Source organism: Alosa pseudoharengus, unplaced genomic scaffold, assembly GCF_046254945.1.
Source record: "Alosa pseudoharengus isolate Yale_2024_CS ecotype anadromous, Long Island Sound unplaced genomic scaffold, YU_APseudo_1.1 YU_APseudo_1.1_scf_12, whole genome shotgun sequence".
Classification (NCBI taxonomy): domain Eukaryota; kingdom Metazoa; phylum Chordata; class Actinopteri; order Clupeiformes; family Clupeidae; genus Alosa; species Alosa pseudoharengus.
The window spans coordinates 37,055,136-37,066,675 of NW_027468587.1; the positions used below are offsets into that span (position 1 = coordinate 37,055,136).

Here is an 11,540-nt window from a genome sequence, read left to right on the forward strand (position 1 = left end):
CTCTGCAGCTAGTAGGAGCTTACAGCAAGTTGCTAACATGGCGGAAAAAAATCGTGCCTGTGTTATTTGTGGCAATAACACATCAATGTTGCATGTCTTGCCTTAGAAACAAGAGTTGAGGAAGAAATGGTTCGGATTTATCGTTGGAACACCACCACCGAAGTAGTGCAACATTAGTTCTGTGTTCCAATCATTTCGACCAAACTCACTGCCTACAGTTAGAAAGTGGTTTTGCATCGATGTTCTAAAAACCTGGTTCTGTACTGTCATGACGATCGACCACCAGCTCACAGGCTGTAAGTACAAACAAACTTTTCCACCTAACGTCCGTTACAAAATAGCATGTTCATATTCTTCACGTTAGCATGCATGAAAAGGGTACAAGCAGAGCCCGTCTACATTCTCTGGTACAAGCTAGGCTTAGGCTAGCCTATATTACAGGAAGCTACACCAGGCACGTAACTGAAGTGTTCTGTTGACGTGTAAAATCAGAGAATGTCTAATAGGAAGGGCTCTGGTAAAATCCATTAGAGGAATGGTCTATTTTCCCGAACGTAGCCTACAGGCCACTAACACGCCAGGTGTAGCCACTTCCATTGATTAGGCCTATTGGAAGCTATTGTTGCAGTAGCCTACATAACGCGAACGGAATGCTTCAGTTATGTGCCTAGTGTAGCTAACGTTACACTCATAAGAAACTGACCACACTACCCAGAGATTTAGCTTGTTGAACCTATAATCTTCTAACCTAAGCGTTAAACCACAAATAATAATATTAGCAACAATATCTTATGCTCAACTAAGTACAGATATTGTTCTAGTCTAAACAGGGAAAATCAAAAACACAATACCCGTGCACTATTAGGCTAAGTTGCTATCACTAGAGCTCAGGTATTTACACTTAAGTCTAATTTATGTCTTCTTGCCATTATTACATTGACCTTTGTAGGCCTACAATGATGTTTTGTTTGATTACTTACTGTTTACTTAGTGTTTTGTATGTCTTCCAGAGCACATCCTCATGTCAGGCTACACAGCTTTCTAGCCTACATTAGGTCATCACGTTAGAAGCAAAGGTTTGTGATCTAACTTTTTTTGTTGTGCTAGTTAGTTTCTAGAAGTCTTTTTCTAGTAGGCTAATACAGGTTCATGTGCTCATCAATGTTTGGGAAAGTCAATTTATGGGTTTCTTCAGGTCACTTTCCACAGGTGTATAAAATCAAGCACCTCGATTATGAATGCAGACTGCATGGTGCTTGATTAATACACCTGTGTAAATGGACCTGATGAAACCCATGAATTGCATAACAGATAGAATTGATATTACCGAATGTCTTTTTGTGGGTGTGCTACTTAGTACATCATACACCTTACCGCAATCATTAAAATATTTTTGTTTCCATTGTGCCAGTACAGTTTTGTGTGAGAGAGTGAATGTCCTGTGTACTATTAGTATCTTGTAACTTGACAGTAATACACATTTATTTACTTTAGGTACCCAAACAGAATACTTCATGAAAAGTATGAGTATTGATACAAGCACTTCGGATACACCATGGGCATGGGGGCCTGCTACCTCTATTGCCATCAAGCCTGTTCATCCAAGGCCAGCTAGAAGACCTCGGGTTGATCAAGATGAGGAGGAGGATGAAAGCGACATCTCCACAATAACACCTGATGGCTCCACCTATGGCCCAGCGCAATCAAAGAGCAATGTAATAGAATCATCACAGCCAATAAATGTGTTTTGTGTGTTGTCCCTTCGGATCCCCAGGACAATACAAGCCGAAACAACAACTCAGACCTTTTCCCCTAAATAATCCCAGCACCATCTTACAAAGGATCTGTAGGCCAGATGTCTGCATCGTCTGGCAAAAAGAGGACATTGTTAATTCTGTGCATAGTTTGGATGTTCTTGTTTTGTGTTTGCATTATTTTAATAGACTGCAATATTACTATTTGTCAGTGTTTCACAGACCACCTAGCAAAAAGAAAAAAACAGTAGACCTACTTCAACAGTATATTACAAAATAGGCCTTCTCACTGAACCACCTTGCTTATTGTCTTTGCACCTTGCTTATGGTGTCAGAGGATTCATATGATTTAAACTGGCATAGGTTACATCATTGTTGCAGAACTGTTTGGATTTACATACAAGTTGGTTCAATATTGCAAACAACTCATCTATTATATTTTACCACATCTACTTGTGGAACACTGGAGATAGCTTGCGGACCACACTTTGAGTACCACTGCTGTATGTAAATATAATAAAGTTATTTATTGAAAATTGACCTGTTTTGTATATTTGTTTTAGGAGTTTCATCAGTTTTTGTCCCTTTTAAGCTAAAGGTTTATCTTACCTTTCATATCTTCTGTCTCACAGAGGGCCATAGTCGTCATAGTCAAATGTTTAGTGCATTTTGAAGGGAGTATATTATGCTAAGGCAGACTGGTTCTAATCCTGGGTACAGGGTCATACAGACAACAGGGGTACTGGTGTTGCCCATTTTTCTAACCACATGAGCAATCTCCTTACGAAAAAGTAGTATAGGAATCTTATAGTATTTGGGACAAAATATTATAGTAATCTTATAGGAATAATTGGGACATACTGTAGAAGTACTACTAATAACTACTAGTACTACTAATATCCTGTAACCGCTATAGTTTTTCTATAGTAGTCTTATAGTACCTATAGTATTTTAATTTAACGTCTTTAATGGTAAGAGATCACAGGGATGGATAATGAGCGGTTGTTTAAGATTAAATTACAATGCCAGACACCTTCAGATATGAGAGACCCCCTCAGGTTTTTGACTTTGTTGCTTTCATGGGAGCTCGGCTCCCTCTGGCTCCCACGTAATTCGAGCCCTGGCCGGACAAATAAAGGCAGGTTCCCATATTTGCCTATACCATACCAGCAATTGCCATCAGTCCATCAGCACTAGAAGACATTGCTTCGATTTAAGTCAATGAAATAACACCTCTTCTTAATATTTTATTATATTGTTGGTTGGATTAATAAAGTCGTTTTCCTACCATGGGTCTCCAACACACGTTCTCAAGCTCATTGTCTTGCCGCCCCTTTCGAGCTAATTGCCAGAGGCTGAATTCTACTACATTTAATTGTTGCGTGACTCAAGGCATTCCAGCCTACGAATTTAATAAAAAGTAGCCTACTAAATCATGCATAATTAAACAATAACTCAATTTAGGCTACTTGGCTACGCAAAAAGGTTTCTATTACAGCACAACCCCTATTCAATGAATGGCTGCCTTGTCTCGCAATAAACAGCGGTGGAAATCCCGACACTTTTTCAACTGCATGAAACATAACAGTGAACCATCAAATATCTCCCAGAGTTCAGTGCCCATCAGTCCCAACATTTAGCAATATAATCAAACAGTCCAAAAGTAAATTAGATCCCAAACCAAACCGAAAATGTTATGCTTTTGATGGCCTACCAGTATGCCGCTCCAAACGAAAAGCATCTTTAATGATGGTTGTTAGTAGACAAACTGGCTTCAGATTAGGGCTGGGATTATTTTTTAAACGATTAATCTAGCGATTATTTTTTCGATGCATCGATTAATCTAACGATTCATTTTTTCAGTCCGATTCGATTTCGATTCGATTCTCGATTATCTCCCCATTAATTCACTAATAGCAACTTATACATGTTTATTTACATATCTGAATGAAAAAACATGAATTATTTAACATTGCAATATATGTTTATTGCTCTTAAGATTCCAAAATAAAAGACTGAAGTGCAAGTAACTACAAGTGCAAAGTAATGTATTCTTAGTCAGAGGTAGCATTCAATAAAGTTTCAGTTAGTCATTTTAAGACGTTCTTGTGGGAATCATGTGTGGATGCAATTCATAACGTAGTTCAAATACAGTTTGTACTTCTCCTTTGGACAAGCACTTTTGAGTCTTGGAAAACACTTTTCCATTTCCATCTGGATTTTGCAAACAGAGTCAATAAAATGAGCCCTGCATGAGTAATACAAGCAGCTGCAAGTAAGCATGCTAAACTTGCAACGTGATCTCACGAGATGGCGTAAAATAGCACGCCACTTAAAGCAATTTAGCTTGTCATGTAACGCCTTTCAGTCTTTTAGCGTGTCTTTTCACGCCCATTGTGGATCAATGACAGCCTGTTACGGCGTGTCATTTGACGAACTAGTAAAAAGATATCAACCCAGCTTCCATCCAGCTTGGAGGGACATTTCAAGGTAAAAAATTGCTAAACGTTAGCAAATCCACTGCTTTGTTATTTTGCATAGCAACCACCATATGTACCCTAGCAACACCCAAGCAACCACCTTAATTACCATAGCAACACCCTAGCAACCATCTTAATTACCCTAGCAACCACTTGTTTAATGTCAAGCTAGCAACCACCATAGCAACCAACATGCTTACCCTAACAACCACCATAGCAACCGTGTTATTTTGCATAGCATCCACCATATCTACCCTAGCAACACCATAGCAACCATTCAAATTACCCTAGCAACAACCACAATATGACCATAGTAACCAACACAGCAACCACGGTATTTAGCATAGTAAACGCCATATGTACCCTAGCAACGCTATATACATTTACTGACCTGACCAACATATGTGTGTTTTTTGGCTAAAAATGTAAAAATGCCTAAATGTTAAATCGCCAAAAAAGTAGTTTTTGCCAGCACATTGCTTTGCATTACAGCTAAAGGGATGAAACTTTGCATGCTCCATGTGGGTCATGTGCAGAAGGTCTGACTTGAATTTCAGCCTCGTAGCTCCATGCTACCACCCACAACTCCACCTCTGAAGTGGGAGTGGTCAACTTTTTTTATGTTTTTCCTTCACAGTTTTTTTTGTGGGTGTCTCAGAGATCCCACCTTTAGAACAGTTGTCAGGGGCCTCAAGGCGGTGCTGTTCATCTTGGTCCCATCCCTCTAGCACCTAGCGTTACCGCGCCAGAAGAGAGAAACCTTGTACGTTTCGAACAGTTTATCTCCTTCCGGGAATAATCCACCGACTCCAAACTGAGCCTGGCTTGTTTGTGATGTCCCGTTGTTCAACATATTCTGATTTCATACTGATCGGACCAACATAAGTGAGTTTTTTGGCTAAAAATGTAAAAATGGCTAAACGTTAGCAATTCTACTGCTTTGTTATATTGCATAGCAACCACCATATGTACCCTAGCAACACCCAAGCAACCACCTTAATTACCCTAGCAACGCCCTAGCAACCATCTTAATTACCCTAGCAATCATCTTAATTACCCTAGCAACCACTTGTATAATGTCAAGCTAGCAACCACCATAGCAACCAACATGCTTACCCTGACAACCACCATAGCAACCGTGTTATTTTGCATAGCAACCACCATATCTACCTTAGCAACACCATAGCAACCATTCAAATTACCCTAGCAACAACCTAGCAACCACCACAATATGACCATAGTAACCACCATAGCAACCACGGTATTTAGCATAGTAAACGCCATATGTACCCTAGCAACGCTATATATTTACGGACCTGACCAACATATGTGTGTTTTCTGGCTAAAAATTGAAAAATGGCTAAATGTTAAATAGTCAAAAAAGTATTTTTTGCAGACACAATGCTTTGCGTTACAGCTAGAGGGATGAAACTTTGCACGCTCCATGTGGGTCATGTGCAGAAGGTCTGACTTGAATTTCAGCCTTGTAGCTCCATGCTACCACCCACAACTCCACATCTGAAGTGGGAGTGGTCAACTTTTTTTATGTTTTTCCTTCACAATTCTTTTTGTGGGTGTCTCAGAGATCCCACCTTTGGAACAGTTGTCAGGGGCCTCAAGGCGGTGCCGTTCATCTTAGTCCCATCCCTCTAGCACCTAGCGTTACCGCGCCAGAAGAGAGAAACTTTGTACGTTTCGAACAGTTTATCTCCTTCCGGGAATAATCCACCGACTCCAAACTGAGCCTGGCTTGTTTGTGATGTCCCGTTGTTCAACATATTCTGATTTCATACTGATCGGACCAACATAAGTGAGTTTTTTGGCTAAAAATGTAAAAATGGCTAAACGTTTGCGATTTCACTGCTTTGTTATTTTCCATAGCAACCACCATATGTACCCTAGCAACACCCAAGCAATAACTTATTATAGCTTAAATCACATCTCCACACTACAGACGTTCAAAAAATATATCATTTAGGCTATCTACGGTAGGTATGGTTATGGTAGGTATGGTTATGGATATGGTTTGCATGGCTGAAACTGCTTTGCCTTTGAGTTGGAGCTCAAAACGTATCGTGTACCTCGTTCGCCAATATGCAAAATAGAGCCATGTATAGATTTATGTCTTCCAAAGTTTGCAGGACAGTGGGACATGTCCTATTGTATGTTAAATCACACCTACAACTGATCGTATGATATGCAATGTCTGCAGGAAAGTAGGTCAGGCTTTCAGAATATATACAGTGGGACATGTCTCAATTCATGTTAAATGTTCATCATTTTCATTTTTCATTAAAGGTTTGAAGAGACAGAGGACGGTGGTGCAAAAGAGAAGGAGGGCCAGCCGGGCCTCGTGGAGTTCAATCAGTGGCAGGGTATTTTTTAGCCTGACAGTGTAGCTGTAATGTTAAAGTTGGTGACTTTGGAGAGCTAGATGTAAAGATGTGCACCCGCTAATATTGGGTACAGTGAAGAAAGAAAGGGAGGGAGGCTGCTTTTAAAAGAGAGGGAAAGTATAATCTTTTTTATATTGTTTTCAGATGAAGAATTGGTGCGGTGGTGAGGCTGGAGCACCCCTGGCTTTTGCCGTATGGGTTGACTTCAGCAGTGAGTCACCCACCTTCAATTTCACAGGTATATGTAATATTTATTCAACAACATCTCAATGATTAGATCAGTGGCGATTGCTGCTCTTTGGAACAGGGGAAGCTCTGATAAAAATGGTCAATTATTAAATTAATATTATTAATAAGGTGCTATATTGTTCTTTGAGGGCAAAAATTATCCCAAAACCCAGAATAGGCCAAACAGTAGGCTAGAGTTGGCATGGCAGATATGGCATAATGTAGCCTACACCGTTACATAGCACGCCAACTAATGGTGTCCAGCCTCTATGACGGTTCCTCCAATCATCATACAGAAGCTCGGCGTCCGGGCCATCCCACTGTCCCATTCACTCCCAGAGAAGCCGGGCTTCCCTGGAAATGACGATTTTGTGGCGCTTGTCCAATAAACGTGTAGCTTTTCTGCACTGAGATCAGCCCACTCTGTAGTGCCATTGAAAGTCCAGTGAAGCCGAGTGTCTATGGGTTTTTTGCATGGTTTTTTGATGGATCGTGTCGTCACAGCAATGTATTACGGGTGCGAAATCACGATAAATGACCGGCAAAACCTTACTGCTGAACAAACTAGCCATGAAGATGAACAATTTTTCAGCATATTCTAGTTGGAATATAGTAGGCTAGAAGCTAATGTAATAGTGTTATTTGATGTGATTTCCCGTGATATTTTAGAGGAGGCTGTGCTTCCCCTGTAGTCTTAGAGCAATCGCCTCTAGATTATATCTATCGAAGATGACATTCAATGGAAGAACAATTCTTTTAGTATGGTCACAATCTGGCCCTGAGTTTTGATAAAAATTATATTGACATGGCAACACAAACCTAATTGATAATGGATTTCAAGGGGGGGGGTTTCGGTTACGGTTCATTTAGGGCCAAAGTATCTTGAGGCCTTTTGGACCAATGACAGGAAGGCTGAGCTGCTGAACATGTTCACTAATAGGGGTGTGTCAAGTGGTATGTATAAATGAAAGTGGTGTTAAGGTTTGTTTTTGTGTCAATCCTTTCTTGAAGTTCAGAAAAGGAACCTTAACATTTGTTTTTAATGACACTGAGCGTACTGTCTTACAGATGCTTTGGGGGGAGAGGCCATACGTTGACCCTGATATCAGTGGCACACATTGCCGGATGGCAATTGGCCGTCTGATAAAAGAACATGGTATGACTGGCATTCTATGTTTTCAATTTCCTTATTTAAAGATCGATCAAAATGATGCAGACTATTGAATCTGATTACAGTACACTTTAACACCCTTCTATCTCAGCACTGAGTCAGGGTTTGTCTCGGCCTGAATATCTGTCACAACACAGGCCGCCTTGGTGGCCTGAGGAGTTGCCCTTTGCCTCAGTCAGTGACGGTACGTTAATATTGAATAACCAGCTGTTACTGTTTCAACTGCATGCACACAGCTGTTGCAACATGATTTGACTTTAACTTTGTTCCTCACTATGGTCATTTTGATACACTTTGATGCATTTTTTAAAGGAAAAGGTGAAGGGCGTAAAGCTTTCACTGCTGAAAAGCTGAGGCAGGTGGTACGCTCATACAATGCGTATTACAATCTCCAGGTATATATACAGTACAATTGTATGAACCTGTCTAAAACCTTTTGCATACCAGTGTGTTTTACAGACTAAAACAGATTTGTACATACATATCTAACAATAATGCGCTTTTACTTTAATCTGTTGAGCTGCAGCAGTCTGTTGAAGCACCACCATCACCCCCATCACCAGCAACACCAGCAGCAGCAGAAACACCTGCTGTGCCTCTCACCCCTCCAACCCCCACCCCATGAGGTAAGGAGGCTGGGGCACAGCGCTTCTCACCCCCCCACCAGCCACCCCTCTCCCCCATGAGGCAAGGACGCCCGGGCACAGCCCCCCCACCACAACCCACCCCCATGAGGCAAGGACGCTGGGCACCAGCAGCAGCATCACTACCAGCAGCAGCATCACCACTACCAGCCTTTAATGCAGATTTCAATCTCCAGGTATATATGTACAATTGTATCAAGCTGTCTAGATTGCTGTAGTTTTGCTTCATTCCTTAAAAACACAGAAAATACTTAAAAAGCGAAGGATGAATGATTTCAAGTGCAACCATTGTGTTTAAAGACATTTGTACATACATATCTAACAACGATGCGCTTTTCCCTTAGTCAGAGAATGTGCAGCAGTTTGTTGTGATCTAAGTGTGACAGTTTTGTTGTACCGTAAACAGAACAGGACAATTGGAAATAGTTAGCCACCTATGTTACAGAGTCTAAAAACAAGCAGATTAGCACTAGCAGATTAGAACTAGCCTACTTCTTTCCCAATGCAATAACAATAAAGGCATTCATTCATTTACTCATTAGTCATTTTAGTTTGTATTACTACATTCATTATTATTGTTGTAATCTCACATGTAGCCTACTATGGCTACCATAATTAAAATTAGATAGATACATAGATAATGTGTCTTAATAGGCCTACAGTGAAAATACATTATATAGCCAACTGTTCCAGCAAGGAGGAAGATGGGGTATGGATATTGGGCATGCATATCCACTCCTAGGCCTATTCTCCTACACTCCCCCTGTAGCCTAGTAGCCAGCATTACATTTAAATCTCTCACTTTGGCCTATATGGGACACTGACTGAATCTGCTCCTTGTTATTTCAATTCAATGATCAAGATGTACTTCCCCAACCGCCCACTGCTGTCTTCTGATTACCATTTGTTCTGTCGACTAGGCCTACTCATGAACGCTAAATTCAAGACTCTTCCTCAGTGGTTCCATGTGGGTGCAATAAGTTGCACAGAACTCTGTTCCTGTGATAGTTTACAGTGTTTTTAAAAGGCGTCTAAAGGCACATTTGTTCAACATGCACTTAGTCCATTATGCAGTAAAGCACTATAACTTGTTATTATATCATTGATTGAATGGGCATTTGTTTATTAGCCTATTGCTATTGTCCTTATTACAGTCTGACCAACATCTTCATTTGTTACCTGTTCAATTTAAGTGCACTTAGTCCATTAAGCAGTAAAGCTATAACTTATTATATCATTGATTGATTGAATGGGCATTTGTTTATTAGCCTATTGCTATTGTCCTTATTACAGTCTGACCAACATCTTCATTACCTGTTCAATTTAAGTGTTATATTTGTTATCTATTTATGTTGCTTTGAACAGCAAAAATTAGGAGAGCCTATTCTTCAGCCAAGCAGGTAGCCCTACGGGGCGTTGCCTAGCAACAAGGGTCAGAAGTACACGTTTTTCGATATTTTGTGGAATTATACTTATTTTCATTGAATGCCAATGTTGTGAGTCATGTACCAACTTGCTTTAACTATTTCTATACATATTATAGACAGCAAAAGTCGTCTGTGCCAGTGTTTTGCATCCTAACAATTTTGTTTATGTTTTAATACTAAACCGTTTTAGTGAACTACAAATTCGGCGCCATTGTTATAAAGCAGCGTTGAAATGAACGCTACACGTCATGGGGCATGTAGTCTAATTACAGAAATAGCTATAATTTCAAAATTACAAAAATATTTTTATACATAACATGAGAAACATGCTTGAATTATTAAGATGTATCACCTGCTTGACTATAAAGTCAAAAGCTTGCAACATTTGTAATATTTTAAAATAAATGTAATTTTCCCATTTTTGCACATGAGGTACACAAATGACAGAAACATTATTTATAACACATATCTTAAGTAATAAGCATACCAAATTTCAGACAAATCTGACCAGTGGTTCCACAATTCAGGAAACTCAAAATATTAAATTTTTACACCTTTGAGGGGCGCTACTGAGGTAACCGGGGTACCTGGGGCATTAAAAATTCTTGGAGATGCTTCCTTGCATCCGGATGAACAACATATGCTATTTTATTTCACCCTCTGAATATTTTCATTTTTCCTCAACTGGGCAAAATATGACCATGCGTACATTTGGATGAGCATGACATGATGAGAACGTAAAGCAATAGTTTCAACTTTGGCAAAAAAACATTTGACATGGACTTAAAGGCATAGAGGAAGCTTTTGAGGGTTTGGGATGGCATCATCAACCGAACTTGGTTTGATCCATGAACTTGTGTCCATCCAAAACTGTCAGAAAATGCAGCCGAATGGCTGTGTGGATGGTACTTTGCAGGGCTGTCGCGTAGGTCAAAACTGACCAGCAGGATGATGTCATGCAAATCATGTTTATTTCACTTGTGTGCATCCAAAACTGTCACAAAATGCAGCTTTTTTACAAATTTTCTGACAGTTTTGGATGCACATCAAGTTCATGGATCAAACCTAGCACCTCATAACATCGATATTGTGCTTTTATCTGATATATACAAGTGTTTTGATATGAAATAAACATGATTTGCATGACATCACCCTGCTGGTCAGTTTTGACCTACGCGACAGTCCTGCAAAGTACCATCCACGCAGCCATTCGGCTGCATTTTCTGACAGTTTTGGATGCACAAGTTCATGGATCAAACCAAGTTGGGTTGATGATGCCATCCCAAACCCTCAAAAGCTTCCTCTATCCCTTTAAGTCCATGTCAAATGTTTTTAGACAAAGTTGAAACTATTGCTTTACGTTAATCATGTCATGCTCATCCAAATGTAGGCTACGCATGGTCATTATGCCCAGTTGAGGAAAAATGTAAATATTCAGAG

At 40.0% G+C, this 11,540-nt stretch overlaps 2 long non-coding RNA genes across 4 annotated transcripts; both read left to right on the forward strand.

Annotated features, from left to right (window-relative positions):
* Positions 1-247: 247 nt before the first annotated feature.
* LOC143118518 (uncharacterized) lies at positions 248-2,033 on the forward strand. The gene is made up of 3 exons (XR_012986166.1): positions 248-296; positions 1,011-1,076; positions 1,495-2,033. It is a non-coding gene; the product is annotated as an uncharacterized LOC143118518 (long non-coding RNA).
* A 4,744-nt stretch (positions 2,034-6,777) lies between these two features.
* On the forward strand, positions 6,778-8,638 carry LOC143118519 (uncharacterized). 3 transcript variants are annotated; one of them, XR_012986169.1, is made up of 6 exons: positions 6,778-6,868; positions 7,729-7,812; positions 7,927-8,014; positions 8,121-8,213; positions 8,342-8,424; positions 8,556-8,634. It is a non-coding gene; the product is annotated as an uncharacterized LOC143118519 (long non-coding RNA). The 3 variants fall into 3 exon arrangements; XR_012986168.1 differs by lacking the exon at positions 7,729-7,812 and having other exon boundaries at positions 8,550-8,638; XR_012986167.1 differs by lacking the exon at positions 7,729-7,812.
* Positions 8,639-11,540: the final 2,902 nt, after the last annotated feature.